At 48.0% G+C, this 27,718-nt stretch overlaps 1 protein-coding gene and 2 long non-coding RNA genes across 8 annotated transcripts in view; 2 read left to right on the forward strand and 1 right to left on the reverse strand.

Moving 5' to 3' along the window:
- hts (adducin 1-like protein hts) overlaps positions 1-8,844 on the forward strand; it is a 103,587-nt gene extending 94,743 nt beyond the window's left edge. For all 6 annotated transcript variants that reach the window (XM_077645441.1, XM_077645442.1, XM_077645439.1 and 3 more), the window contains one exon: positions 7,327-8,844. The gene's annotated coding sequence lies outside the window, so the exon portion shown is untranslated. The remainder of the gene's footprint in view (positions 1-7,326) is intronic.
- Positions 19-13,927, reverse strand: LOC144112644 (uncharacterized). The gene is made up of 4 exons (XR_013310372.1): positions 13,566-13,927; positions 11,454-13,528; positions 9,635-9,720; positions 19-239 (listed from the first exon to the last, which is right to left on the reverse strand). It is a non-coding gene; the product is annotated as an uncharacterized LOC144112644 (long non-coding RNA).
- On the forward strand, positions 11,999-27,559 carry LOC144112643 (uncharacterized). The gene is made up of 4 exons (XR_013310371.1): positions 11,999-12,140; positions 13,223-13,311; positions 24,466-26,882; positions 26,946-27,559. It is a non-coding gene; the product is annotated as an uncharacterized LOC144112643 (long non-coding RNA).
- Positions 27,560-27,718: the final 159 nt, after the last annotated feature.

Raw genomic sequence — 27,718 nt, forward strand, 5'->3', positions numbered from 1 at the left:
CAAACACTAAACACACTATGGCTTGTCAAAACTGTTGGAAGCGTTCAACAGTGTGCTTTTTATATTCAAGTATCACAAAAGAATGTGGCAACTTGTTTCTGTTGCAGACCAAGTGGTTGATTAATATCCGTATTGCAGCCTGGCCATCTGCTTTTTGTCTGCACTGTACCATGCTTGGCTGTTTCCAAGCATGCCATAGGTACCATGTAGTAGTACACCCATGCAGCAGGACATCTTGTCTGAAAGTATGCCATCAAGAGTGCCACTTTTATTATGTCAAGCCATTTTTCACCTTTGACGCAAGGTATGCCGCAGCGTGCAAAACGTTAGCAAGCAGGGACCTATATTACGACAGAGCTGTTCATGCCTACAGGGTTGAGGGTAGCCAGGTGATAACAGCAATCATGTTGCATGTCGTGTACACCTGGGAGCGGATGCTTTGACCATGACCTGGATGCTGCTGTTGGTACCAACAAGGCCATTGGTGTAGCAAGTTGGAACCCGTGCAATCACTCTCACTGGTGGGGGGTAGCCAGTTTCCAGGCCACGTGGCAATGTAGTATAGTTATTGCGCACACGATCAGATTGCTCTTGGCAGCCTGTGAAAGCACAAGTGTCCGGCCATAGAACTTGTTTTTGATGTTAATTCCAGCAACTCCTGTTATGTTCAGCTTTGTGCCAATATTTCCCCTAGCCCTTTCTTATGAATGTGGCTTCGATCCCATTACCACTTGACTGAAATTCTAGCTGCTGAGGACAGAGGATGGTAACTGGGTGGCAGCAGTTCTTTCCAGCTTAAGTGGGCAGCGAAAACAATATTAACATTGTATGTTGTCCATCTTCTTTCAGCAACGTTACAGAAACCTTTATGGTTATGCTTTGGGTGGTATTTGCTTATATATGACTCATCTTTTTCGTGTTGACCAAAGTAGCAGCATGGGCTGCTGGTTAAGGGGAGATGTGGGTCTTGAAATGAACGTTAATATTATTTAAGATATCATAATGAAGTTAGTTGTGTACACGTGTTTGTACTTTGCGTTTTCAAAAATATAAATAGTTAAAGTATATCTCAATTAGTTCTCATGTTATAGGAAAATAACTGAAGCCCAATTAGTTAAATTATTATGGTTCGTTAAGACACTTTCTTTCTACTTTTTGGGGGGGTTTCGATTAAATTGGGCTGTAGCTGAAGACCTGCCATCTGGAGCTATGCTAATTATATTTTTACAGTACGTCATTATATAAAAATGTTAAATTTTGTCTAGGCACCATAATTATGAAGTATAGTTGGGTGACATTAAGGTTCACAAAATTTGAAATGTTTGACTCAGCCAAACAAAAACAGCATACAGTTTAGTTCTTTTTGAATTCATTAGTATAAGATAATTGAAATTGCACTATAAAATATAATAAAAACTTTCGTAAGGGTAGTCATCTTGGAAAAAACAGTAAGCTGAGAAAATTGCATTTTAAGTGCGCGCGCCAGCCATTCAGAGGTTGTAGTAGAGGTCTCAAGAAAACAGCGGGATGCGGACGTTCCAAAAATATTTCACAGTAGTGAGCAATACCAGGTACAGTAAAACCTCATAATCCGAAATCCCAGATCATTCGAAGAATTTCTGCGGTCCCGTAATTTCTAATGTAAATTTGACTGGATAAGTGCTTCACTGCGATGCAGGCGTGGATACCAGTTTCGGAGTAACATTGGTAACGTACTCTCAGCGTTTCAAGGCACGGCCGTACTGGAGGCAGTGGTGCTCGTCGCTCCTCTCCAGCCTTGCCACGGTCAAGGTAACTTCTAGCGGAGCACTGTGGCATTGAAGCACCACCCACTCCTGACAGCATCATTGCATGTCTAGCAACGTGACCATTCTTTCTACGTGCCTGTACCACTTTTTTGAGTAGTATGCCATGGTTAGAAGGCTAGGTTCTTCAAAAAAGGAACATCCTAAAGTTTGACGCCAAGCTATACACTGAGCTGACATATTTGCAAGGTCTAAGGTAGTTTTGGACACACGCCAGGTAGTACGTGCCCCGTGCTGGTGTTGTTCCCGTGAAACGCGTAGGGCTCCCTGTATAAAAAAAGTAGTTAATTCGTGCGCAAATCTGTTCCACTAAGGAAAATGCAAATGGCACACCGTTTACTCGGCTCGTTCATGCTTGTGGTCGCTTCCTCGGGCGACCAATAGGTAGTGCGAGGGCAAACTTCCGATTCCGATGATCTCCAGGGCGTGCATCACGCTGGAGTCCGACACTACAGGACTGTTTGCAGTTCATTACACCGCTTGTCAGTTGGGCCACACATGAGTGTAGAGGCAAGGTGGCACACTGCTTTTTCGCTTTTCATCTCCACTGGCTTCGGACTGCTGTCCTTGTGATTGCATCGTTTCTCGTTTGTTGGTTTGAGTTCACAAGCACTGCATTGCCATCGTGCAAGAAACTAAAAAACAAAATATGGCAGCAACCACACTTATATTTGTCAAATTTCTTTTTGGCCAGCAAGGGCTACGAGCTAGACATTCGACATTTACGCTGCAATATACAGTAATTGCAAAGTTCGTCCAGTTAAGGTACCGCATTCCAGCAACGAATTTTTTTGCCTGTGTGCATTTATTTTTTTGCTGTGGTTGGCTAATTCAAATATTTTTCGTGGTCCCAATAACTTCGAATTAACGGCATTTTACTGTAGTGGGGAGGGGGCCAGCTTTCATACAGAACCAAGATGGCAACCATCGGGGACACTGTCGTGGGAAGTGACGGGTGCGAAGTACTGCCGCATTTCGTCCCAAAATCGCCATTTCTGGGCTTCGTAGGTGCGTAATATATAGTTATTTTTATAGTTGGAGATCGTTTTAGACTAAACTTTTTAGGCAGAAACTTTACAGTGTATTAATTCTGAGTATGCCATTTTTTCAAAATCGAAATTCTCGCATTTTTTTTATCATTTCAAGACCCGCATCTCCCCTTAAGCCAGCGTACTCAAGCAAGCATAGTCGAATTACAATTCTCATGTCTCACACAAGTGCCATTGGAGTCTTCAAATGTTTCCTGCATTTTTGCTTATGTAAACATACCTTATATGCTTGTATAAGGGCTGCATTTTTTTTCCGCGGTTTTTGACGGGATACGGGTTTTACTTGGGACCAGCATTTCTCTTTTTTTTTTTGGACTACAGTGGAGCTCTGATTATGCATCCCTTTTTTTATGCAGCAACCCGCATTTTTATGGTGAATTAGTGCTGCCTGATGAGCGGGCGAATTAACTGCATAAAGTAAAACAGGTTGCTAGATCAGTTTACTGGTGCTCGACCGACAGTAATGGTGCCTTGGCGGACTGTTCAGAATGGCGCACCATGCGTGCGACCCACGGCCGTCGGCGTGAGGTGGCGTTCATCTTGCCCACTTTTCCACACACTTTACTGTCGAGGGAGCTTGCAGAAATCAATAAGTTTATTTTAATGCGAGGTTATTGTGTGATGTTAAACTAGTGTATGATTTATAGTGGTTTAAATTCCCAATGCTACTCAGGCTTTGAGGAATGCCGTAGTGAAGGGTTCAGAAATTTCGACCACCTAAGGCTCTTTAATGCGCACTGACATCGCACAGTACACGGGCTTCGAGAATTTCGCCTCCATTGAAATTTTACCGCTGCTACCTGGTTCAAACCCGTGTCTTTCAGGTCAGCAGCCGAGCGCCATAACCACTGAGCCACCACAGCAGCTTGTTAAACTGGTAACAAGGTTTGACCCTTTATAGAAAACCACAACTAGATCCGCAGCACTTTCGCTGCAGCTTCGATACATGGCACACAAGGCCTAGCGATACTGAGCAAGCGGCGCACTACGGCGCGTATCACCCCAACCTGGCGAGTGGCATGTCGCTGCAAGGAAACGCACTTCTAGTGTGGGCACTCCCCATTCTACTTTTTTGCGCATCATAACGTTTTGTTCATTCTGGTCCAAACACTGAGTGCATAAGATGAGTTAGCAGCACTGAGGCACTGCATGTTCGCGGTTCCAGGTGGAGTCCGGCGTGCGAGACGTGTGAATGCGGCAGGCGGTTATCATCGTCTATCAGCTCCCAATGTAATATTCCACATGGGAAAACTTATGTGCACTTGAAGCAATTCTTTTGGCTGGGTTTGTTTTGTTTTTTTTTAAAAAAAAATTTCTGGGTGCAAAGCTGGGGGTGCAACCCTTATACGAGCATATACAGTAACTGAAAAAAGACAATGCCCCAACAGTGTTTCATGCAGCCTATTCTTCTACATACAGCCACAATCTGAATTCGCATTGGTGTCCTATTAAATACCAGGCAGGAACTAAGGGTGACGTGGTACATAATCGGGACCAGTAGCTACTTCTAAATCAAGTGAAGAACATGCTCTCGCTTCACACAGCAGCAGTCATCAATTTTTTGCTGTGGTTACTGAAGTGATCAGCAGTTTTTCTATGTTCATTAACATTGTAAGAGTGCAAAGGTGCGAGGAGTGTTATTGGCCACTGAAGGTTTCTTTAGTTCTTGTGGCTGGGGATGTGAAGGATCTCGGTGGTAAAGTGATTCCCCGGATTCCTCCTCCTTTCATCAACTTTCTTCATTATTCTTGAGGAATAATAAGGAAAGTCGCAGGAGGGAAAAAGTAGCATCTGTATTTTTTTTTCCCAGTTAGTGCATCCTGAGAAGTAGCTAAAACAAGTGCTTGACTTGGTGGACGTAAGCTTCTAAATGTTCTGACATTGTGTTTCTTTGTCAGCAACACTGAAACTCAAGTTCGTCTTCATGAAGAAAAAAAAGCTGATGAAAGATTGCTTGCATTTTCATGTGATTCAACCCTGGTTCCTATTTATTATTATTGGTACAGTTTGAATAACATTACAACAGTGTTTAGTCAGAAAATTATTCATTGCTTTTTAACACTGTACAAAAAGAAACATGGGGCATGCTGCCTGCCATAAAAAATCATGTTAGGGCCGCACTTTCTTCTTCTTTTTTTTTTGTCAATTTGGGAGGGAATTTTGAAGGTGTGGCCCATACGCAATTTTTTTTTGTAGTTATTCGCATGCAGAAATGAAATAATGCGACCGTATGCAGGGATTTGAAAAAGTGTTTATTTTGGCTTTCGGTTTTTGCTCTGTCAGTGTCGATGTTCAGTACTTGCCCATCCATACACACAAGTGGAGCGGCCCAGGCCTATGTTGGCTTGGGCCACCAGAGGAGAAACAACTCGCAGGAAATGAGGCGCTGGTGGCAAAGAGAACTGGTTGCATAAAGTAGTGCGCGCATCGTGGACTGCAACGCAAACGTGGCAGCACAGCTGCATCTGGCGGGCGCTTTCAAAATGGTGCTGTGACTCGTACATGTATAAATTCTTCAATTTTTTTTTTTCTAAGTTATCTAGTCCAAAATAGGGGTGTGCAGCCATTGCACGAGATTATACGGTAATTGCTTCGCAGCACCTTCTAGCACACAAGCGAATGTATAGCTGCCTATTTTCTTCGACACCATTGTGCTTTTCAGTTCGTCTCGTTCAGTCAATTTTAGCACAGGTACTGCATAACTAATTTGCAAGCTAGAAACTGAGGACCTTGGCCATCTGGGATCCCGGCCATTGATGAAGCACACTTAGAAAGCCATGCTGAGTGTTGTCAGCTGAGAAGAGGTGACAGTAATAACTCAATGAGCAGTAGCAGTGTTGCTTTGCATTGCTGCTGCTCATGTTTTGTGCTTATTCAAATGCAAAGTAGCCTGCATGACCTCGGTCGTAATGAGGAGATGAAGTGGAATTTTTACGAGAGCCACTCAGCCCGCAGAGCTACAGTAGAGTGGCATTGCTCCTCTAGGTACTAGTCTCGTCCCTTTGGCAGGCGGCAGCACTACTGTGTCTCACTGAGCTGACTGATTCAAGAGTGTGGCTCAAACAGTGCTGGTCCTCCATTTGTGTTTCGCAGACCAGGCAAGCACCAGTGCAAATGCAATTGCACGTGATGTTGACTGGACAAAAAGTTCAGATCACAGGAGTATAGACACCTAATTTTAATTGCGAGTTTTCTTCTTTGTAATGATGCATAAGACATTAGAATGTATGGATCACTGCATAGTATTTGCCTCTAACCATTAAATAATTTATAACTTGAATTTATTTTGTCTAGCTGTTCTGTTTTCAACAACCGAAAGATGGCTGTGATGTCAAAGGTAGGTTTAGGCCACGCGAGGCATAAAAAAAACTGCAGTGTAATCACTGGTATATCATTTGTTGTCATTCCAGCTTTTAAGAAGGCTGGTGTAAGCACAGTAGTGAATTTGAACGACGTGTGAAAGTTTATATTGCCAGGTGGTGTGTGTGTTGGGGGGGGGGGGGGGGGGGGGGGGGGGGAGGATTGTCTCGCATGACCTAAGCCCGACTTTGGCGTCACAGCCATCATTCAGTTGTTGAAACCAAAACTGCATCAAAGAAATTCGATCATAAATTAATTGGCAGTAGTAGGGAAGTACCAAAGGGTGATCTATCAATACTGATGTTTAACACATCATTACAAAGAAGAGCTCAAAGTAATGAGGCGCTAGATAGGCCACACAGCGCAATCTCTGTGTGACATTTGAGTGCACAGACCGGCAGTCTAAAATTTGGTCTCAGAATTGTTACACTGCTTACTGCACAGTGCAGGTTAGTTCTCCGCCAGCACCCATTGACTCGAAGCATGAATGAGCTGGCCCTCACTGAACCTACCATTTTTGCTCTGCCTCCCAATCTTCAACCAACCTAAGGGTGGGCACCACCTTGTAGAGCAATAGTCTTCTACCAGTACTCATTCAACATGAGAAAAACATGTTGGCTAAGGACTGGCAGTGGGCAAACCAGATAAATGACACCGGTGTGCAGTAAAACTTCCTAGTAGACCTGTCATTCTGCAGCATTCACTTTCCTGCTGATAGACTGTCTTTGCATGCTGCAGAAAGGAAAGTTTTTCTTTTCTTTGGATGGACAACTAAATGACAGTAAAGTTGACCATGACGATGTTGACAGTTGCATGTTCCACCATCAGGATTGGGCAGCTGTACCTGTGGATCCTATGACCCCCCTCTCATGGGCGGGGTTCATGGGACCCACAGGGTGTTCAGGCACAGATTTAATTATATATAGCATTGCTTCGGTTGTAAATCAGCGCTCGTGTGTGAGCACAAGTGTTTTACGGGCTGTTGGCTTGATTTCACAGCATGTTTGTGCGTTCTTGGTTGCTACATCAGATTTGTCAGGTCGGTCCATGTTTGGCAGGCCCCCTGGGTGTCTAAACGGGCTACTTTCTACGCTCTCTGGTGACCTACGCAGGTGTGACGCTCTGCTGAAGAAAACTGCCAGGCACCCAAGCTCATTCTTCCCAGGATTGATGCAGGCACTGCCACTGAACCATGACTGGTTTAGAGCAAAATGGACTGCAGCTGCAGATGACGATGCTTCAAGAGCTCCCTGCCTCTTTTATGTTGTTGCAACTGCTTCAGCACATGCGGCCCCTTCCTCTGAGGGTGCCCCGAGCTGCCTTTGTTTCTACCAGCGTTTCTTTGTTTTAAGCAAGCCACGGCAGTCTTAGTTGCTGCTCTTGATGTAGCTGGAAACAGCAAAGACGTCAAGTGGAGCAGTGTTGTAAACTCTAAAACTTTGTTTCATTTGTTTTGTTAAACAACGCTTAGTGGACAGCTTTTATTCTGTGCAACTTTTACTTTGCTGCAGCTGGAGAAAGCAGCCAACTGCATGTTATCCATGTCTTGACCAGAGTACTGAGTATATTTTGTTCTGTCCGGACTGAGGCTGGCATCAGTGGGTGTTAAGTTGAGGCTAGCCAAAGTGAAGGTTGTCTTGGCCGTGCAGTTAGGCGCAATTTAGACATGACAAAATGTTTCAGTCTGTCTCATCCTTCAAGATGTGTAATAAATCTATATATATATATATATAAACACAAACATTATATATATATATACATATAAAGTCTGCATACTTAGTGCTTTTATCTTGTACTTCTGTGGCATTTTCAATTTTAGAGGCATGTTAAGGGTTCCAAGGGGAACTGTAACTACAATAGCAAAAATAATAAAGAAAGATTGTTCTGTTCTTGCCCTTGTTGTCTGTCCAGACGGGGGGTATGTGGGTATGTTGAAACAAAGGTTATGCTTGGAAAGTTGGCCACATTTCTTAGATGGCTCATCAACTGCCAGGGCAGAGCACTTCCAGCCATTAGTGCTTTTATTTATTGTCTTTGGAGGAACTTACCCACCTTCTTATTTGCCCCAGAGTGCGCAGGAAGTGTACATATTACGTTGTTTGTGAGAGGAGACCCGGTCTATGCAGCGTGGCACCGTGACCCTAGCTCGTGCTAGGCTCCAGACCTAGCAGGGTGCTTGCTGCCCCCATTGTTTGCTTGGGCCCATGTCTAGCAGTGGCCTCAGTGGCCGCCAGCTAAGTGCAGTGTTTTGGCATAGTCTGGGACTCATGCGTGTACGTCATTTGTTGTGTTTCTTGTGTTTTCCCAACCTTCCACTGTGTGTGTGGCTGACCGTAACAACTGTCTGAGCTGGTCTGTTGCGGTTCTGGCTCCAGTTTTGTGTTGTTCCCTGGCATCGAAGCCTGCTGTCTGCACCTCCCCTTCCCACCCCTTGTTTGTTCTGTAGCCATGCAGGCAAGGAGAGTGTGCAACAGTCATTTGGACAACGTTTCTGGCTGCCTCTGTTTATTCTGCTGTTGTCTCCTGAAACACACTGTAGCTGATGAAAGGTGTAACTATTTCAAGAAAGCTCTGGGATGGCTTTATTCAGTCTACAAAACTGTGAATAAAAATTGAAAGTGTTTGTGTTCTTTGTGCTTGACTGCTTTGTTTGCCAAGGTCTTGTTTCCTCTGTGCCTTGATGCCAGCAGAGCTGCAGCTGACAAAGGAAAAATTTGGCCACCTAGGCCTGCTTTTTGGATGTGCCTGCTCATGTGAATACACACCCCTGGAGGTAGTAGAGCTAGCACAATCTTCTGCTGTAGCAGCATGAAGTCTAATTGGTGTGCGATGCACAGTGACTCCCCCCCCAAAGAAAAAAAAAAAGTTTGCCTCATTTTGCAAAGCATTGAGGTAAGTAGAGGCTGGCAAAAGCTTGGTAGAAATTTGACAGCACGAGTATAACCAGCCGCAGCCTGGGAGCACACCGTGCATTGGTGCGAAATTTTGGGTAGCGCAGAATTGTAACCAGATTTTCGCAAGTACAACATTCGGGAAGGTGACTGGAGCGTTAATTGTACTCGGTCATAACTGTGCGGAACGCCGCTAGGAAGTTATCCGCGAGACTGTTCGTTGCGTTGGTGACGGCGCGTGGAGACAAATTAAGACTATACACGACGGCACATCTGGTTAAAAAGCCTGTGCGCGTAAAATGTGCGATTTACGGAAGGCCTGCCCCACTCTCCTGTCGGGGACATTCAGCTCGACATTCCTGCCTCGGTGCGGGCCGTATACACCGAATATGCCTATACACGGAGGCTTTGGTGTTCAGTGCTAATGTTTGCACACGTATCAAAGCTTGTTCTAAGGCTTGAGAAGTACAATTGCAGCAGTTGTGAAGAAAAGGGCGACCAGATAACCGGATACGGCAGCGCCGCGTACCTTTTCGTGCCATTTTCTTCGTTGTCGCTGCAGTCTTGGTCCACGAGTGTGTGTAGTATATTTTGCACCAGGGTTCCTGCAAATCCCTGTTGTGGATGTATCCATAGTTCAAACAGCTAAAAATAAATCTCGTATGACGCTTAACACGTTTTGGCGGGCTAGTTGGTTAAGCATCTTGAATAAACAGCGCGAACAAAGACGAGCACAAAAGACAAGAAGGCGAACGACACGCACAAAAAAAAATGCAGCAGAAAATCCGCTACTGCGTTCCCGTGCACCCGACCATGACCCTACCCAGGGCAAGCATGCTGCCGGTTGCAGGATCACGCTTTCATATCTTGTTCCGTATCAACTTCAGTGAAGCGGTGCAGCTTTGTAGGCATCTGATGTGTATATGGCATGCATAACACATCCTCTGTGTTGAGCGCCAACTCGAATCGTTCCTTTCACAACCGTTTTGACCGTTTCTCCGTTGCATATCATTGAACTGCGTTTTTTTTATTTCGTTATTGTTTCGCTCGGTTAACGTCTCGTTTGCATGCTGCGGCCACAACGTGGCCGCTGCGTATGTCTTGATTTTCGTACACCCTCGTGAAGTTTTTCGTGCTATTAATAGAAACGCTAGGCAACACGCTTCGTGGTAGTTGTAACGTACGACGAGGCGCACATGCTGCAGCCTGTTTTTTTTTTTTATCACCATTCTTTCGTGCCTTTTTTTATGCTGTTTGTTTGGCCCGTGCCTGGTGGCATGGAAAAAAACCGGTGCCGAAACGCAGAAGCACCAGCGCCACTCCGGTCGTTTTGGCGCCCCCCTTTCCCTAAGTCCCCTACTCGTTTTCTCGGCTTTCCCCAGCCGTGCTGCAGAGGGCTAGAAACGACAAGTACCCAGGGAGCAGAACCGGTTTGGAAGTCTGGGGAATGCTCCAAGCTGAAATGAAAAAAATAAAAACTGCCAAGAGCATAGAAATGGCGAACGGGCGGGAAGCCGGCAAAGGACCGTGCAAAAAATGTCCGCCGCAGCGTTGGAAGTATACAAAGTGATTACATTATAGCCGTTAGAGACAACTTGCATCGTGTTTCAACAACATGCCCTGCATTGTCAAAACGTGGATGTTTGTCGCTCCCTGATGCACATGCTTGTACGCCGGTATAAAAGCTTGATAGTTTGGACGGTGCAGTTAACTGGCGGGAACGAACTTAGTGGAGGGAACACAATTTAACGATAGACAGATAGTTGCAGGCGATACCGCGTGTCTGTGAATGAGTCTCGATATAAGGCAGCATAAAACACGTCCCAGCTGCCTGCGTTGTCGGCTGAGCAACTGCACGTGTTTTGAAGCGCATACTTACTTTATACGTATTAAATAGGAGCGCATTGAGACACACGAGGCATTGTATTTCGCATCACTTTTTTTTTTTCATGTCAGCGTTACGTCCCACATTGAATGTTGACGCCTGCGCGTGTACTTGCACATGAATACCTACGCCACGCCTGTTGCAGGCCAAAAACAAAATAAAAAAAGAGTATACCCCTCCGTGTTTTGTCCCACACGTCACTCTTACGGGCAGGGATACGCACAGTATTATCCACTATATAACACTGTGCACGCATCTGCCGGAATCGCCGAGAGTCGTACTACACGTAGGAGCTTGCCTTGTATTCACACGTACTGTTGAATAGTAACCGTGCCGTGCCACACAAGGCAAAGTGCGCCCCATATGGCAACGTGTCGTGGGAAGAAAAACAAGCCACCAAAAGCAGCTTGTTTTGCCTGACCCAGTGTGCATAGCTGGCGCAGTTCGCGAAAAGTAGGCTTACATTGCTGGGAACTGACCGATGGTGTGTGGTGGCCTTGCATCGTGCCGTTTATTGCGATTACACGGTGGTGTACCGCATCCTACCTTACACTTGTCGGGCCGTTTGCGAAAAAAGCAAAGCCAGCTACTCGGAAATCCATGCAACGTCATTCGATTCGAGAATATTCTCAAAATCCCTATCCTTAGGGACTTCCTCGATATCACGCGATCACTTCAGGGATTTTTCAATTCTTGGTTCATATCGTGACAGGCGTTCAGCAGTGCTTGTATATTCTGTTGTTGAGCGGTAACCCTATTGCTTATGTAACATTTTATCCTAATACACTTATTCTGAGCATCTCTGTGATGAAAACAACTCTTAACCCTTGTTAATCAACGCTTTGCCGGAACTTCCCTTGGTTGTCCTCATATGAGCAGGGACATTCCCTAACGTACGGGGAGTTTTCTACGCGCAGCGACCGTCTCGGCGGCAGTTGCTGTTCGACCGCCGCCCTGGCAGGACGCTCGTGCGCAAGCAGGAAGTGCGCATCGTCGGACAAAGGCCGGAATGAGTCTAACGCCTGTCAGAATAGCTCTTGCCTGCAAAGATGTGCCGTCTCATGAAGTAACTTCATTCTAGCTGACTGAAATATTTAGTGAAGTTCGATTTTCCGATCACGCCAGCCAAGCCCAAACAGCCAAAATGGCGGTGAGTAACTTTTTTTCTTTGCCGGTTAGACGTGGCTCGTGCTTGCAACGACGCATTTGTCTCGAATGTGGAGCTTAAAATTAATGTGGCGTGCAATTTCTGTTTAAGAGCACGCCAGTGCATTAGATACCTTTGTACACCAAGTATGATCTTTTTGGCCGTTATGGCGGTTCTTCGAGGAAGGTGAGGTGCTTAACTCTGCTCGTTGCATTATTTACAGGGCCTTTGATTTACGTTGTTGCAGCTATTTCCTGCCATTGTAAGTTCGTATAATCATGGAATTTGGTGCGTGGGAAGGTTTTGGTCAAGGGTAGGACAATGGACACAAAGGCGCAAATTTGGGCGCGGAATGGCGATTAGGCCTAGTTTTAGGGCCCCGCACTGCTCTGGCCTTGACAGCAAGCGCGCTTTCACAAGTGCGTATTTCTATTGTCATGATGTCCGGCGATCGTGAGGACTTTCTTGTACGCGTTGATACGGCGCACTTCTATGCCTCGCGGAATTTGCTAGGCCTCGCGGAATTTGGCGGGTGCCGACGTTTCTTCCCAAGATGGCGGCCGGCGCCTCAACGGCCTCCTCTGACGTCACGGTGCAGGTTTCCGGCGGGGGCGCCTTGGCGCCCTTCCCGAATTCTTGCCGTCAGGGCCGGCAATGGACAACAGCAGGCATTCTGTAGTATATTATGTTTACAAATAAAATCTGTACGCGCAGCCGAGAGGGCATAGTGGCGACGCGGAGCATGTCGGATGCGTCTGCGTGACCTGCGGCCATGTTTGGGCTAATGTAGGTGGGTCTGGTAACGTGGCCATCGCCGCTGCCCCGAAAGCAGGGCACACTTGGTACATTTACGCGCTTTTGCTCAGTTGTGTTACGCGGCCTCGGAAATTTGGAGTGAGGGAATTTGATTGCGCATTTAGTAGTAAATTATGCGGTTTTCTGGGACAGGCAGTTTTAATAATGGCTCGTTTAGCACCGCTGGTATGCAATGTTGCGCCTGATAATTCCGACTGCGCCGATAAAATCTTGTTTCCCTTTTGATCTTTTGGCCGGAGGCGTTCATTGACAAGAGGTGCTTATTTCAGACTCCACACTCAAGATCAAGCAAGATCCTGCAAGAGCCTTTCGTAGCAATTTCCGCGGCGGTGACGGCGGTCGACCCAAGCGTCCTAAGGTGAGTGACCTCTGCGGTCATCCGCGTGTGAAGTACCCAGTGGCAGCGCCGTGCACTGCCCGCCTGTTCGTCCAGAACGGAGCACATGGTTTTGGAGTGCCATTTAGGCGCTCATTCTTTTACCGGTGTCTGCGCCTGGTGTGCCTTCAGGGCATGTTAACGTGCTTGGCGCAGAACAGTCGGTGGTAGTGGCCGACCGTATAGTGATCAAACGTACCTACAAGCACGCTGTCTGTCGTAGTGATCAAACGTACCTACAAGCACGCTGTCTGTCGGACGTACTGCTCAATTTCTTTCCCGTTGTGTATTTGGCGTGGCTACAGGCGGGTGCCGGTAATAACGGCTGCGGGCACCTGCCGTACAGCTACGGTGACTAGCCGAGCCGACGCCCTTCTAATTAAACGACCCTCTCGGTTGGCTCCAGCCTTATCTGTTCTGTAGTCTAGCAAAACTTGGGCCAGTTGGTTGGCCATGATCATTAAGAAGAACCAACGCAAAAACAAAAAAAAAACGGACAAGAAACAAGCGCTGACCTTTCAACTTTATTTCGGAAGAATTATTACAGCGTATTTATACAGTAGCCTCTCAGAGGCAACGATGCACAAGCAGAGCAAAACAATTGTTTCATCGGACAATGACTCAGGAATTAGATGAAGTGGCAACAAGTAAGCAATAACCAACAGATCTTTACTATAATGTATGTATCAAGTAAAGAAATAAAGAAAGCAATAAGAAATTTGAAGATGAATGGCCAACAAGGAACACACCATAAACAAGCAGTGCTAAAAACATGGTCATGTAGCTAATAACGATAAAAGGTACAACAAGTTCAAAGGCCAAAAGTAAGCACAGCAAAAAAAAACTAAGCTATACATGCAGATCAGCTATAAGATGTGGTCAAATGCGATGAAAGTGCTAAAAAACCAGGAGACATGGTGGGAGGGTTGCACAGCTAATGCCTCGAAATTCGTGTCAGATAGGAAAGGTATTCTTCTGATAAACAGAAGGCTTGCTAATGCAGTTGTCATTTGATGATACTATGTTGACTGCTTCACTGATCTCACGGGGCGTCTTGTTTCTGTTCCTCGCTATTGAGACTAGGAAGAGCACGAGTGTTCAAAAGTGCCCCCACATTGGTATCCACTATGGGGATTGTGAAGCTGTGGAAACAGGCTGTTTGCCCTAATTTGATAAAAAAACTAGTAATAGGGAGGAACAGAATCAAGATGCCCCATGAGATCATTGAAGCAGTCAACGTAGTATCTTCAAATGACAACTGCATTAGCAAGCCTTCTGTTTATCAGAAAAAGGCCTTGCCTATCTGGCACGAAATTCCAGGCATTAGCTGTGCAACCCTCCCACCATGTCTCCTGTTTTTTTTAGCACTTTCATCGCATTTGACCGCATCTTATAGTTGATCTGCATGTATAGCTTAAGTTCAATCTTTTTGCCGTGCTAGTTTTTGGCCTTTTAACTCTTTATACTTATACCTTTTATCGTTTTTAGCTACATGACCATGTTTTTAGCACAGCTTGTGTATGGCGAGTTCCTTGTAGGCCATTGTTGATCTTCAAATTCTTTTTATTGCTTTAGTTCTTTACTTGATACCTTAAAGATCTGTTGTTGGTTATTGCTTACTTGTTGCCACTTCATTTAATTCCAGTCATTGTCTGATCAAACAATTGTTTTGCTCTGCTTGTGCATGGGTGCCTCTGACAGGTTACTGTGTAAATACGTTGGAATTATTCTTCCGAAGTAAAGTTGAAAGTTCTGCGCTTCTCCTTGTTTCTTGTCTGTTCTTTTTGTGCTGGTTCTGAGATTGTAGTCTAGCAAAGACAACTAGCTTTCTGTTGGTCATGTTAGTGCTGAGAACTTAGTATTTCTGCAGATATATTTCATGGTGGCCACGATGTCAGTGCATGATAAAGATCCCCAGGTGGCCTAAATTATTCCGGAGCCTCCCTCCTTTATCCCTTCCCTTACAGCACAGTTCGGGTGTCCACAGAGACAGTTGCAGTGCCGTCTCCTTTCCTCAAAAACCAACTTTCATTTCTGCTGTCGGTGTTGGCCGCGTCCATGTTCACATGCGGCGGGTAGCTGCGACACATATGAGCATTCCCGTGGTCGATTTCTGGAGACCACTTACGTGCGGTCCTTTAGGTTATTTGGAATGACAAAAAGCAGGAGTCTGAAATACTCGCCAAGCAAGTCTATTCACGAGTAAGCACGCTGAGGAAACTGAAGCTGTCTTGCATTGTACAGTACCAAACCTCGAGGACGTCATTCTTGCGTTTTGTGAGATTTTTTCTTGATATTCAATTTGATATGATTCTGAATAGAAATTAGCATTGAGCAAATTTTTCTCGCAAATTTTTTTTTTTTTTTCGACGGCAGTATGGTGACGTTTGGATTTAGGCTTTGATTTTTTGTTCTACTCTTGATCGCAGTGAAGTAGCTGGTTCGAAGAGTGGAAATTTTGCTACCATTTGATCTCTTATGAGCTGCCAGCAACATTATTTTCTGCTACTTTAATGTGGAAAGCATTCAAAGAACCAAAACGACGATGCAGGTCTGTGCATGCTAGCTCCATAGCTTAAAGCAATTCCCCTAGTGGCAAATTCCACTGCAAGGTGCGTATAGGTCTTGCAGGTGTCTGGTATGGCGTTGCATGCGGATAAGCAGCGCTTCTGTGACAGATGTAAGGCTGCAGTATGGGCAACTAGAATTATGTGCATTGATTCCCAAATTACATGGTGTATATTGATTTTTCGCTCTTGCAAATTTTCCAGTCTGCACATGTCCAGATGGCACTCTGATGTGTTGCGAATAGCGTGCATGGCTACACCCGAATTGTCCTGGTGACCTGCTAATTGCGGCCGAACTTGCAGATTGTATCAATGCAATTCATTTGTTAGCAAATTCAAAATTTTCTCTGAAAATAAAAAAATGGCTGCACATATTTTATTATTACATACTGCAGGCTTTTGGGCCCAAGCAGCGGAGCATTAAAATACATAAAATAACTAATAAGCAAATCAAGAGCAAGCTAGCACGAATTTCCACAATTATAATCGCACTATGTGCTGTCTGTAAGCCATGGTTCCAGTCTAATATTGGCAGTGAAAAAAATTGTTTAACGCCGAATTGGAATGATTTCTTGTGTGACATAGAGCTAGTGTTATAATTCGACTGGTTTATCGCAGGCTTAGTGTTCAAAGAAGGGAAATGAGTTCAAACCTCAGCTGTTTTGGAGGGATTCAACGGTGGGCATAGAATTTTTGTCATTTAGAGAGGCAGTCTATTCTTGTGGATTTTTTAATATAAACTGCCTTTCTTATTCTTTTGAGGCATTTGATATTCGACTTTCAAGTGGTTTTTTTTTTTACGAGTAATATGGAAAAGAACTGGTTTTTGAACGTTCTATGCATGCCCCATTTAGTGCACTGCATTGAAATGCTGTTTAGATTAGACCGCTCTAAAAGGACAGCCTGATCATTCGGACAAGTTACATCTCTATACAAAACACAATCGTAAGAAAACAGTAATTTCCACAGCCACTGTGACTGCACAGCTGTACAGCCGCCAAATTTTTTGCACTTGGTCCTTTGTGGCACCAGCTTTCCCATGGGACCAAGGCATGTTTCTGAAAGGTGCGAAGTGAAGTTTGGTTTTTGTTCGTTCAGTGCGGTTATACAAGACTTTGTTATGCTTCCGACTGTTAGTGGGATCATGTTGCAAGAACGGGCTGCCTGAAATATCCTCGCATCATGGCCTCCAAGATGTTCATAGTTGACACTAAGGTACGTGCGTGCACTCTCAAAGCCAGGTGCCTAATTTCTAGCTCCATTTATTTTAGAAATGCGGTTGTGTCGCATAAGTCAAAACAGGCAGTGAGGACAGTCGTTATAAAAGTACCCTCTGTTCAAGAAATGGTCAGCTGCAACCTGCTTATTTTCATACCGAATTTTTAGATGCTCACTTTCATTTTTACCTCCCATGACACGTGGCTTGAACACTGCAGAACTTCTGTTCATGATGCGCCGCATTTTGGTGTGCTAGCACTTTGTCTGCAGCCTCTGCAACTGGCCCACCATTGAGTAACATAGCCAACGATGCAATACACTATATCGCCGCAAATGGGTTTTGAACCCATGGCGGCGTGAACTGATCTTCGCTGGCAACTATGTCATCGCTGTGGCCGAACATCCCGTGCGCTTTTGACTGCCATTCTCGCCCTGTGTGTTACTCAAGCTTCCATCTTTGCGCAATGGATCCGGAAACACGTCGCTATCACATTGCATTGCCCTCTCTAACTAAGCCTCGTGCGAGCTCTGCTGTAATGGAGGTCTTGAATAACTTCAACCACCTGGGGAACGTGCACTGACATCGCGCTGCACACGGGTGCTTTTTTGCTCCGCCCCCAATGAAACGTGCCGCCACATTTCTATGAAGGTTACGCTGTACTGCAGTGAGACTTCCGTCCATTGTCCAGCAATTCCTTTCACATTTTTAGACTCGTGTTGCAGAGAAGGCGTTCTTTGATACTGTTTCTAGGCCTTCGATTTGGTCTGACTAGCTGCACCAGCCGTGATATGACTGGTGCTGTGGTTTGGCAGCCATTGTTGTGCTGCAGCAATTGGCTGACTGCTTTGCACGCTTGTCATAAAACTGCCTGCTTTATTGTGCAGCAGAAGGGTTTCTTTGACTCACCCGGTCGTCGTTAGCTGGTGTGCCTTTGCAACAGCGCCAATAACCAAGGGCAAGACCAACTCCCGGTGTTCGTCATTAGCGCTGTTGTTACTATAGCCAACTTTCCGCCCTTTTCCAGGGTCCAGTTTCCCCTGCAGGGGCACCATGTACTCCGGCTGCGCATAGTTCTTGGTGCTGTAGGAATCTCCTTGAGAGTACAGTGAGATAGCAATGTGTCCTGGAGCTCTGACACACAATCGCACTGGACCAGTGCCACTGGCCACGGGTTAGTTTAGGCGTGCTCTTGGTTTGACTTGTGCTCAGATGTATGATGCTATTCTGCGCCGGTTTTTGCCTACCTCAGCTGGGCTGGCGCACCGCCAGCAAACCAGTCAATGCATGGTCCCATGTATACTTCCTATCACTTACCCTTGCTATAGTTCTCCATACACAGTACACCCTTTCCATCTGGAGGCAGCGAGGAGAGCGCGACGGCGCATCATGTGTATTCGCAGTGACCGCTTTATTCCTACTCAACCTATGCTTTGCATCTTTTGAGCTGCACGGGTTGGGAAAATAGCAAATGGCAGAAGCCATGGAGCCAGCCTGCACATTAGTATCTCCTACAGCACTGCCTGCACGGCATCTGCAGCGGGAGTGGTTCATGAATATGCAGGACTGCAAAGTGTTCTAATAGAAAAAAATTGCGCAGCGGCAAGTTACCAAGGGGGTAAACAAGGCCAGCGCCAGTCCTGCCTACTTCCGTGTTGCTGCATTCCCCCCCCCCTGATTAGAATTAAAGGGGTCGGGGCGTCAAATTTTGAGGTTATAGTACGCTTGTTATGGGCTTCCTTTGCATATAAGGTCACCCACGGTGATGAAGCATTAGATGCAACAAGCGCTGAAAATATATTTTAATTGCTCCAAAGAGCCCTCAAGTGCTCTTTCTCACGATGGATGCCCATTGCTAGCACTGTAGGTGGTGACGTGAGCCCTGGAACATCAGTGAACAGTAGTGACATCACAACACAGTAACGTGACGTACTATGAACGGCGACGCGCGGCATAGGCAAGGCACTGCTTCGGCGACTCAGCTGTCTGTGTGCTGATCGGCATATAAGCCGTTGCTCACGCACCAGCCGGCACCTTATATCGGCGGCCGAGTGAAACCGCGTCGATGAGACGATGACTCTTCTTGTTTGCACCTTCGCCGTAATACGAATAAGCGAAATGAGAGACTACATTTCATATGTTCACCCTTCGGATCACCTGCAATACGAATAGGCCTAGCGATTCCACCGGGTTCGTGCATGCAATGTCGGAGAGTGTGGAAAGCGAGTTCACGTTTTAGAGACTACAAATGGTCATTGAGCGTAGTTTTAACAGTAACCTGAAATCGGGGCTTTTTAACATCTTGGGACGCAAATACGTCAAGCGGCAAGCGCCACTGGTAGGCGGCGTGACCGCTTACCAGTGCTGCAGGAACCCGCGGCAGCAGCTCGCAGTCGTTGGTGTTGCTTGAGGGCAAATTAGGCCATTTTGTTTATCTCAAATCAGTGCCGAACGTACCTCTAGATGAACCAATTTAAATTCAAGTACTGGACACATCGAAAAAAGCAGTTACAAGTCACAAATGCCTGTGCAGTTATCGCACTGCGCAAACAAGTGAACTCTCAGCCGGCGCAAAAGAGATGAGCTTGCTTACCCTAAGTGGAACGCAGCTTGTAATTCATGCCTAACTAACGTGCAATTGCTGCCTGTATATAGATTCATGTCCGTAAACAAAAGTAGCACAGAGATGCAGTCGTCATGGGCGCATTCCTGGAGGAGTTACGTGCCCGTGCGGTAAATGCTGAGGCCTGTACAATTGTCTGTAAGCATTCATTTAGCGAATATATGGACTGTTTGCTAAACGTACTAGCAGCAGATATCGTAATCAGCAGCCATGGGACCCTGAGCAGTCTCGCCCTGCGGCTGGGTGGGCTGCGCAAAGCGAAGACTGGCGGTTATTGGTCGGTAGGAAAAGTGAGGCATCGTGTCGCTGTAATGTGACCAGGGTCAGCTACGGGCCACCGACACAGACGTCCGAGTGTCAGCGTGACAAAGCAAAATAAAACTTGCAAACTGCGTTGGCATACGCAGTATGGCGACTGATATCGGCCGAAGCAAGCCGCTTGGTTTCAGGACTCAGTGTTGTTCCTCGCTCGCTTGGCTTTCCTCGGCATATCGCTGTATCGAAGTTTGTCGGCACGATTTCGAAAGGCACTGCTATGCACAGCATGTGTACAATAGCAGACGCAGCAATACGTGCATCACACCTTTTGGGGCCCATGTGACTAGGGTTGCTGCTCTTCCCTGATTGTGACGTCGCAGCACACCCCGGTGCTCAGAAACCGAAACGGAAATCGCTCAGTATAAATAATGCAATAATAAATTATTCACCACACTTATGAATTGCGCAGTGTGTATCATGCGTCCTGGGGCAATACGCAAGAACACTCCAACCAAAAATGTGGTGTCTCGACCCCTTTAATGTACTGGGAATGCAACAGCATCATTGTGTTGTACAGTTCTGTTGCACGCTCAGGTAGTGGCTTCAAAAAAGCAGTACGTTATGAATGAAGCTCGATTAGCATTTTGCCGGCTAGCTATATTTGAACCGAGACAGCAGTGTTTCCCGCGCACAAATTTTCTTTGCCCGTTGTCTTGTCAGTAGACAGGCCTGTAGCAAATGCGTTAAAGGGACACTGAGGAGAGCTCTATCGGATTTTTTTCGTTAGCAAAATCTGATAGTTCGGCATTTCATGTCTTTGTTGCCACTTGTCCGGGAGCGAAAGATGCATTTACTTAAAAGAAATTTGGATTCGAAGTTGAAAAAGTTTTTTCCTGCCGCTCCGATTCAAACTCAAGAACAATAAGACGCCACGGAGAACTCTTCTAGATGGAGTGACGTGATACGTTACGTAAACGCAGACTCCATGATTTCTGGTGGCTAGTGGTGAGGGTCTAGCAGCTGCCGAAATGAAACCTACCGCCGCCGCACGTTGAATGCATCTATCGGGGGTTGCTGCCATCGCTTCGCCAGCTTTACGATGGATCCTGAACACGATCGGGTCACTGATATGTGGTTCTCCCGTTTCACGGAAGCATTGCTGTCAATGACCACTATCTGAGCTTCTTACTCGGAACCGAGAGGAATCGAACCTGCGACCACCCTTCATTGCTGTGCCTGTTTCCTCCACGGGCTCCAGCAGTGGTAACAGATGCAGCGGCCCAATCGAAGTAGTGTGACCACCGGCCGAATCATCAATGCGCACGGATTCCAAACGGCAGTCTGAAAGCGACGCACAAAGGAAAACAGCTTGCAGAGCAGAAGTTGGTCTTCTAAGTGCACCTCAATCACTGCGGCCAGCGCACTGCAGCGAGGCTGTGCGCCAGTACATACCTATGCAAGTCCAGATTCCTATATATGCTCCGGCTGGGAGTAGTTGCGCAACTTGAACATTATTCGTAAAGCAGGGACCATATGAACTCGCTGATGTCAAATGTTCCATTAGACCTTTTTCAAGCAATTCCAGATCTCCTTCCTGGCGCTAAGTGCAGCTTAGGAGAACAGTATCTGAAGTGCAAGCCTATGGGGGTGAGCAGTCGAGCCTTTCCCACTGCTTTAGGCCGAGGAACTAGTGCTTGCAACTAAAGTATCCACATGGAACTAGCCTGAATCCTTCCTGCCAAGATCGGAAAAATGCGCTAAAATTTGTTTTTCGCGAAAATAAGCCACGAGGTAGCGGAATATCAAGTTACTAGTCGAAGTGATAAGTGGTGCCAGCAAATTTCTTTGCACAGCCGCTTTGCTGCTGGTGCTCGTCTGGGGTCTGCTATAGTCTAAGCAGCGTCCGTGGTCAGATAAAACTAGAGAATGCAGCGGCAAATACCAATGGAAAAAGCCCCTCCGGCCAATGTCTTCTACTGATTCTCCTCCTTTACCAATCCGCTTGGGCCTGCTCCAGTTGGATGCAATGTAACGCAGCCCGGGGCTTTTAATAATAATAATAATTGGTTTTTGGGGAAAGGAAATGGCGCAGTATCTGTCTCATATATCGTTGGACACCTGAACCGCCGTATGGGAAGGGATAAGGGAGGGAGTGATAGAAGAAAGGAAGAAATAGGATCCGTAGTGGAGGGCTCCGGAATAATTTCGACCACCTGGGGATCTTTAACGTGCACTGACATCGCACAGCACACGGGCGCCTTAGCGTTTTTCCTCCATAAAAACGCAGCCGCCGCGGTCGGGTTCGAACCCGGGAACTCCGGATCAGTAGTCGAGCGCCCTAACCACTGAGCCACCGCGGCGGGTGGGGCTTTTCCCCATCACAGGACCCCTTCCAGCTCATGACCCTGCTAGTGTGACAGAGCAGGGAGTGGTAGATGAAAAGGGCCTCTTATGAGGGGCAGCTACTGCTTTGTTCTGAAGTTTCATCAAGTTATAGCACTGCACCACGTAGTGGCAAGAGCAGTACCAGAGCAGAGCGCTGGCCAGTTCTGAAATGCCGTCCATTATGGCTTCGATGCGAGACTGGTCAGACTTAGCTATGACCAGGGCAGCTTGGGAGTAGCACCCTTGTGGAAAGCTCAGCTTGTCGACAAACATTTGCTTAGCCCCGGTTGAACTGGGCAAGTAGCAACAAAGGGGCATCTGCCGGTGCATACATGCATTTCCCATCAGCCTTACCGCACCCACCTGTGGAGTGCTGCAGTACCTTGAAAGGATTATGTTCAGCCGACTTCATTCACAGCTTCGGATGTGATATTTTCCGAGGCACCTGGCATCATCGGCCCATGCGAGCAGTACAAGGTGGCAGTACACGCTGTGCTAAAAGCCTGTTTAGCACAGCGTGTACTGTGCTACAGCTAATTCAGTGCACTGACAATCCTGTTCATGTCATGAGGCAGCAAACTGCTGGGCAAATTGGCGAAGGCTTTCGACGAGTTATGTGACTAAGTTTTTTCAGCGTAGTGTCTTTGTTGCAAATATTAATGTGCTATTGTTTGAGTGGCTGCGACTTTACAGAATAGACTCGAAACGTTGCTTCCGATCCATAACTTGCGCCCTGCGAAAAAGCAAGCGAACTACTGAACAGTGCTAGTGGTTCCCAATCATGGTTCCTGTCACAGGAGGAGCACCTTTCCACATAGCTTGGAACATAATGGCATTTCTTCCCGCAACTCTTCTTTCTGGGAGAGCATATACAAGAACACTAACCTAGATACCAGAGCATCGTAGAGTGCGTTAAAGGGGTAGATGCATCAAAATTGTTGCATATTTTTTCTTACAAGTGATGTGCAAGGCAGGAGCACGAATTTTGACGTGAAATTTGCCTACGCTCGGTACCTAACTTGTCCCTGATTTTTTAGTCAAGACATCCTAAGTGAGCACCAGATCACATACGGCATATACAAGACCTGTGACAGCCTTTTCAACGTTTCCTGCCATTCTGGCAGCTGGAGCGGTTTAGCGCAAGAGCTTGGATTGTAATGACACAGTAGAGGTTATATTGCCGTTTTTGTATGCTTATGGGATCTCTCGCAGATTTGTGAAGTTGCAGCGATAATCTTGGAAACTACGGATGAATGTTTTTAATTCCAAATGAATTGAGTGCTTGCGAATTCCACGTGGTGATCAATGTTTACTACTGTTGTAAACATTGTTCCAGAGCAAAAACAGCCCAAAAAATTTGTCTCCACACCTCGAAAGCTGTTGCCACACATAGTTCCAAAGCCAGTGTCAATGGCTTGATGACTAGGGTGCGGTGCAGCATAAGCCAACTTGTTTTGTGCAAATTATCAGCAGTGTATAGTGTAACCTCTGCTTGCATCCATGTGCGTGACAAGAAAACTCCTTGAAGGTGTGGGCTTTTCTTGTTGCAAGACTGGAGGCCATATGAGCATTGCATTGTGCACTGTGACAATTGATCTGCTTGCTATATGCTGCATGCAATTCCTTCTTTGTTTAGTGCTGCTACCAAAGATGTGGCCTTATTTTTAAGGTCTTCTGTTGCTATCTTGTTATTATCCTGCCCCTTCCCACTGGCGACCTGCTATTCCCCTATTCTACAGCTCCCTAATATGAAATCATAGTGGCATCAGTAAGAAAGATGTGCACTTCTTGACTACCAGAGGTGTTCAGCGCTGGACAGCTTTGTTGTGTAGTAGTGCGTGGTCATTTGGTTGGTATGTAGTCACAGCCAGAATAACCCGCTCACTTCACCGAATAACAAACACACTTTGCCACTTTTGTTATCCTCGCGCGTGAAATATGAGAATAATTTCTTCATGAGCACACTAGCACTTGGTTTTATGGCGTTAACGCAGACTCGTGTCCAGTGCATGGCTGAGATTGTACTTTTTAAGGTTCCTCGCCACTTCCTCAGTCATGTCCCTCATGCATTCCCATTTTCTTTACAGCCCACTACCGACGCTGGGAGACCTGGCTCCAACCAGTTGAGGGGACGCTCCAGACGAGGCACACATTTAGTGCTAGGCTGCAGGAGAAATACACACTTCACGGTGAGCGTCCCTGCAGGGCCAGCGATGCGTGTTCTGAGGGGAGCGCCCACCTGGCAAGTTGAGTGCCAGGGTGTCGGGTTTTCCTTTGTGCCAGACCTATTCTGAGTTGCGCACTTCTCAGGGGTTGGCTGCCAGACGTGCCCGGTGGTTCGGCGGCTTTCGGGTTCTGCCTTAGGCCGAGGTTTTTGAGGTCAGACGCCCTTGGACTCTGGTGGCAAACCGGCTGCTGCCTACAGCCGCCGAGCACATGTGGTCCACTCCGCCTATCACAGAAGGCGGCTCTGGGTCTTTGGTTGCCGTCCTTTGGACGTCCAGTCGGCTCTTCATGGGCTGCGGTTCTCTCTCGGGGCTTGCGGCCGGATTCGCCCGGGGCTTTGGGAGCTGCTGGGTTCTGCTTGCAGGCGGAGGTTTTTGAGGTCAGACGCCCTCCGACTCTGGTGGCAAACTGTCGGTTCTTTTGGCCCCGAGCGTTTACGGGCGCCCCCGGCCGTCGGGAGTTCCCGCCCGAGCCCCCAACACCAGCGCGGATGGCCCAAGAAGTTTTGTCCCGCGCCCGTCAGGTGCCGCGGCTCGCGGGATCCCGCGCTCGATTCGCCCGGAGGTTCGGCGGGTGGCGGATACGGTCTGTAGGCGGAGGTTTTTGAGGTCAGACGCCCTCCGACTTGGATTGCGATACGTTGTTTGCCTTGCCTCCGAGCGTACCGGGACGGTTCCCCCCTTGGAGCTGTCGGTTTCCGGGCAGCGAGCGTCGTTTTTTAGTGCCGTAATTCCTGCGGTACCCAGGCTTGGCAGCGGCCTCCCGCTAGGGGTGCGCGGGTGTCACTCTGACCCGGCGGTTCGGCCGCAGGTGGGCTCCTGTCGCGAGGCGGAGGTTTTTGAGGTCAGACGCCCTCCGCCCCCGGCTGTGAACCTCCGGTGGCTTTGGCGCCGAGTCTGAGTGGACGAGCCGCCCAACTTGTTGGGTGCTCCGCTGCCGGGACGCCGCAGGTAGTTGAGGGCGGCACTTGAGATGTTTGCGGTCCCTCAGGGCATGCGCAGCCGGACCCCACCACACATACACACACACGCGCGCGAAGTGGGGGCAGACACGGGCAGCAGCTACTGTAGCACTAGCCGCGTTGGGCTCGGCCGGCGCACGCCCTCCTCGCGCGCAAGTGCTGGCTGCGCGGCGCGGCCGGTGTGTGGTCCACACCGTGACTTGTACCGGGCCTGTGGCCAGCTGGGGCACGTTCGCCCGCGACCATTCTCCGGGGCTTCGCGGGGGTTAATACCTGGGAGCCCTTCTCGTGACACGTGGCCCCCTTTGGCGCCCGCCGCGTGGAGCGCAGGGGACTCCCGCCCCCTGGCCGCCGGCCCGATTGGTCCGGGCGATGGCCGCAATTGGTGTGTAAAGCTCAACAGCGCGTGCACCTCCCCGGCACTCCGGGCCCTCTCTCTGATTGGCAGCACCTGGGAGCCCACTAGCTCCCTTAATTGTCGGCCACGCCAGACTTGGGAAGTACTACTCGCGTGCGCGGCGCTTGGCCGCGTCGCTTGGCTGTCGGGAACTCGGACGCGGGTTTAAAACCGCGCGGGTTCGCCGGTTGTGCGGTTCAGCGGGTGCCTGCGTCGCTTGCAGCTCTTCGTCGTCTTCCCATCGTCGATGTGGGTGTCCGCGGCTGCGTGACCCTCCGTCCCGGTCTATTTATCCGGAGGGGTGGCACGAGCGGACGCCCGCCACCGGTTCATCGAGCGTCGGTTCTTCAAGCCTGGCTTTCAGTGTGGTGTTGGTGCAAAGTGCGCGAGTGCTGTGGGCCGCCGATCGGCCATGTGCAGTGAAATCAGTGTTGTGTGGTGCAGTGTGATCGTCGAAAAATCCCCCGGGCGCCCGCTGTTCCGCACAATCACGTTCTCGTTAGGACCCGTCTGTCTGACCCGAGGGCGAGGTTACGCGCGGAGTCGTTGTGCCGCGATGGGCCCTGGCTTGCTTGCGCCTATTCCAAAGGCCTCGCGTTGGGCCCGCCTTGGGCTCCAGGGCTGTCTGGGGTTGTCGCGGGAGGCTTTGGCGCACGCTTAAGTCGGTATCGTCGTTAGGCGTGCCGGCTGGCCGCCTTGTGCCCGGCTCGGGTCACCGTCACTGGACTGCTCACTACGCCGCCGTGCGCAGCGGGCCAGTGCGCTCTGGGGGGTAACCGCCGCGCCGCTTCCCTGGCGGCGCAGCACACTGCAGCAGGGGACACGTGCGGGGGGGGTGGGTGACACATGGCATTTAGGACATGAACACCAGGACACGTGCACATGGAGCCCCAAGGAGGTGCCAACGGCCTTGGCAAACGGTGAGTTACACTGCTGCTTGGGGATTTGGTGGCGATGCTAACATCTGGATGGATTCATTGCAGTTCTTCCGACAAAGCTTTCTCAAGAAGCCTGCACAAGCATCAAGACCAAGCGAAGCCTTTTCCAAGAAACATCCTATTCCAAGAAACATCCTGTGAAGACTCCTATTGGCACAAGCTGCATCCACATGGCACCCATAGGTGTTCACCCAAGTGGTTCACTCAAGATTCAAGATCAAGTGGCTCATCTCATCCAGAAGCTAGTGCCCTGTGGTGATCGATGGTGTGTGTGCGCATTGTGTGTGTGTTAGCGTTCGTGCGTTGTAGGCGTTACAATGGAGCTTAGTGTTAAGCGCGGTGCTGTGCGGTGCTGTGGTGTGCAAGTGTGCTCTTCAAGAATTCGTTCAGAAGGAAGGAACCATTGGAAGCGTGAAGATCTGCTCACCCTGGGTGTCATGTGGAGAGTGGGCCTATGCCCCGCAGCTTGTGGCCAGCGGACTGCGAACATTTTGTTGCCAACTTGTCAACATGCAAGCAATGACTGTCAACTCCTCTGTACAACAACGCATGGACTTCTCAAATGTCAGCACGTCAATGGTTGCTAGGGAAAGGGGTGGGTCATCATCAAGAAGTCTCTGCAGAGGAGTTGATTTCTTATTAAACAATTGAGCCCAGAATTGGTGTACCTCTGGTCATTGTTCCCGGGCCTGCCTTCAGCTGGCTCTTGTAGCTGCTGTTGAGCATTCCCGACAAGTTCAGTGGAGAGCCTTGCAGCTTTTGCTTTGGTACGCACACGTGTTAGGAAAAAACCCTGCCATTGTGTGTGTGGCATGGTT

The sequence above is a fragment of the Amblyomma americanum genome, chromosome 1, assembly GCF_052857255.1.
Source record: "Amblyomma americanum isolate KBUSLIRL-KWMA chromosome 1, ASM5285725v1, whole genome shotgun sequence".
Classification (NCBI taxonomy): domain Eukaryota; kingdom Metazoa; phylum Arthropoda; class Arachnida; order Ixodida; family Ixodidae; genus Amblyomma; species Amblyomma americanum.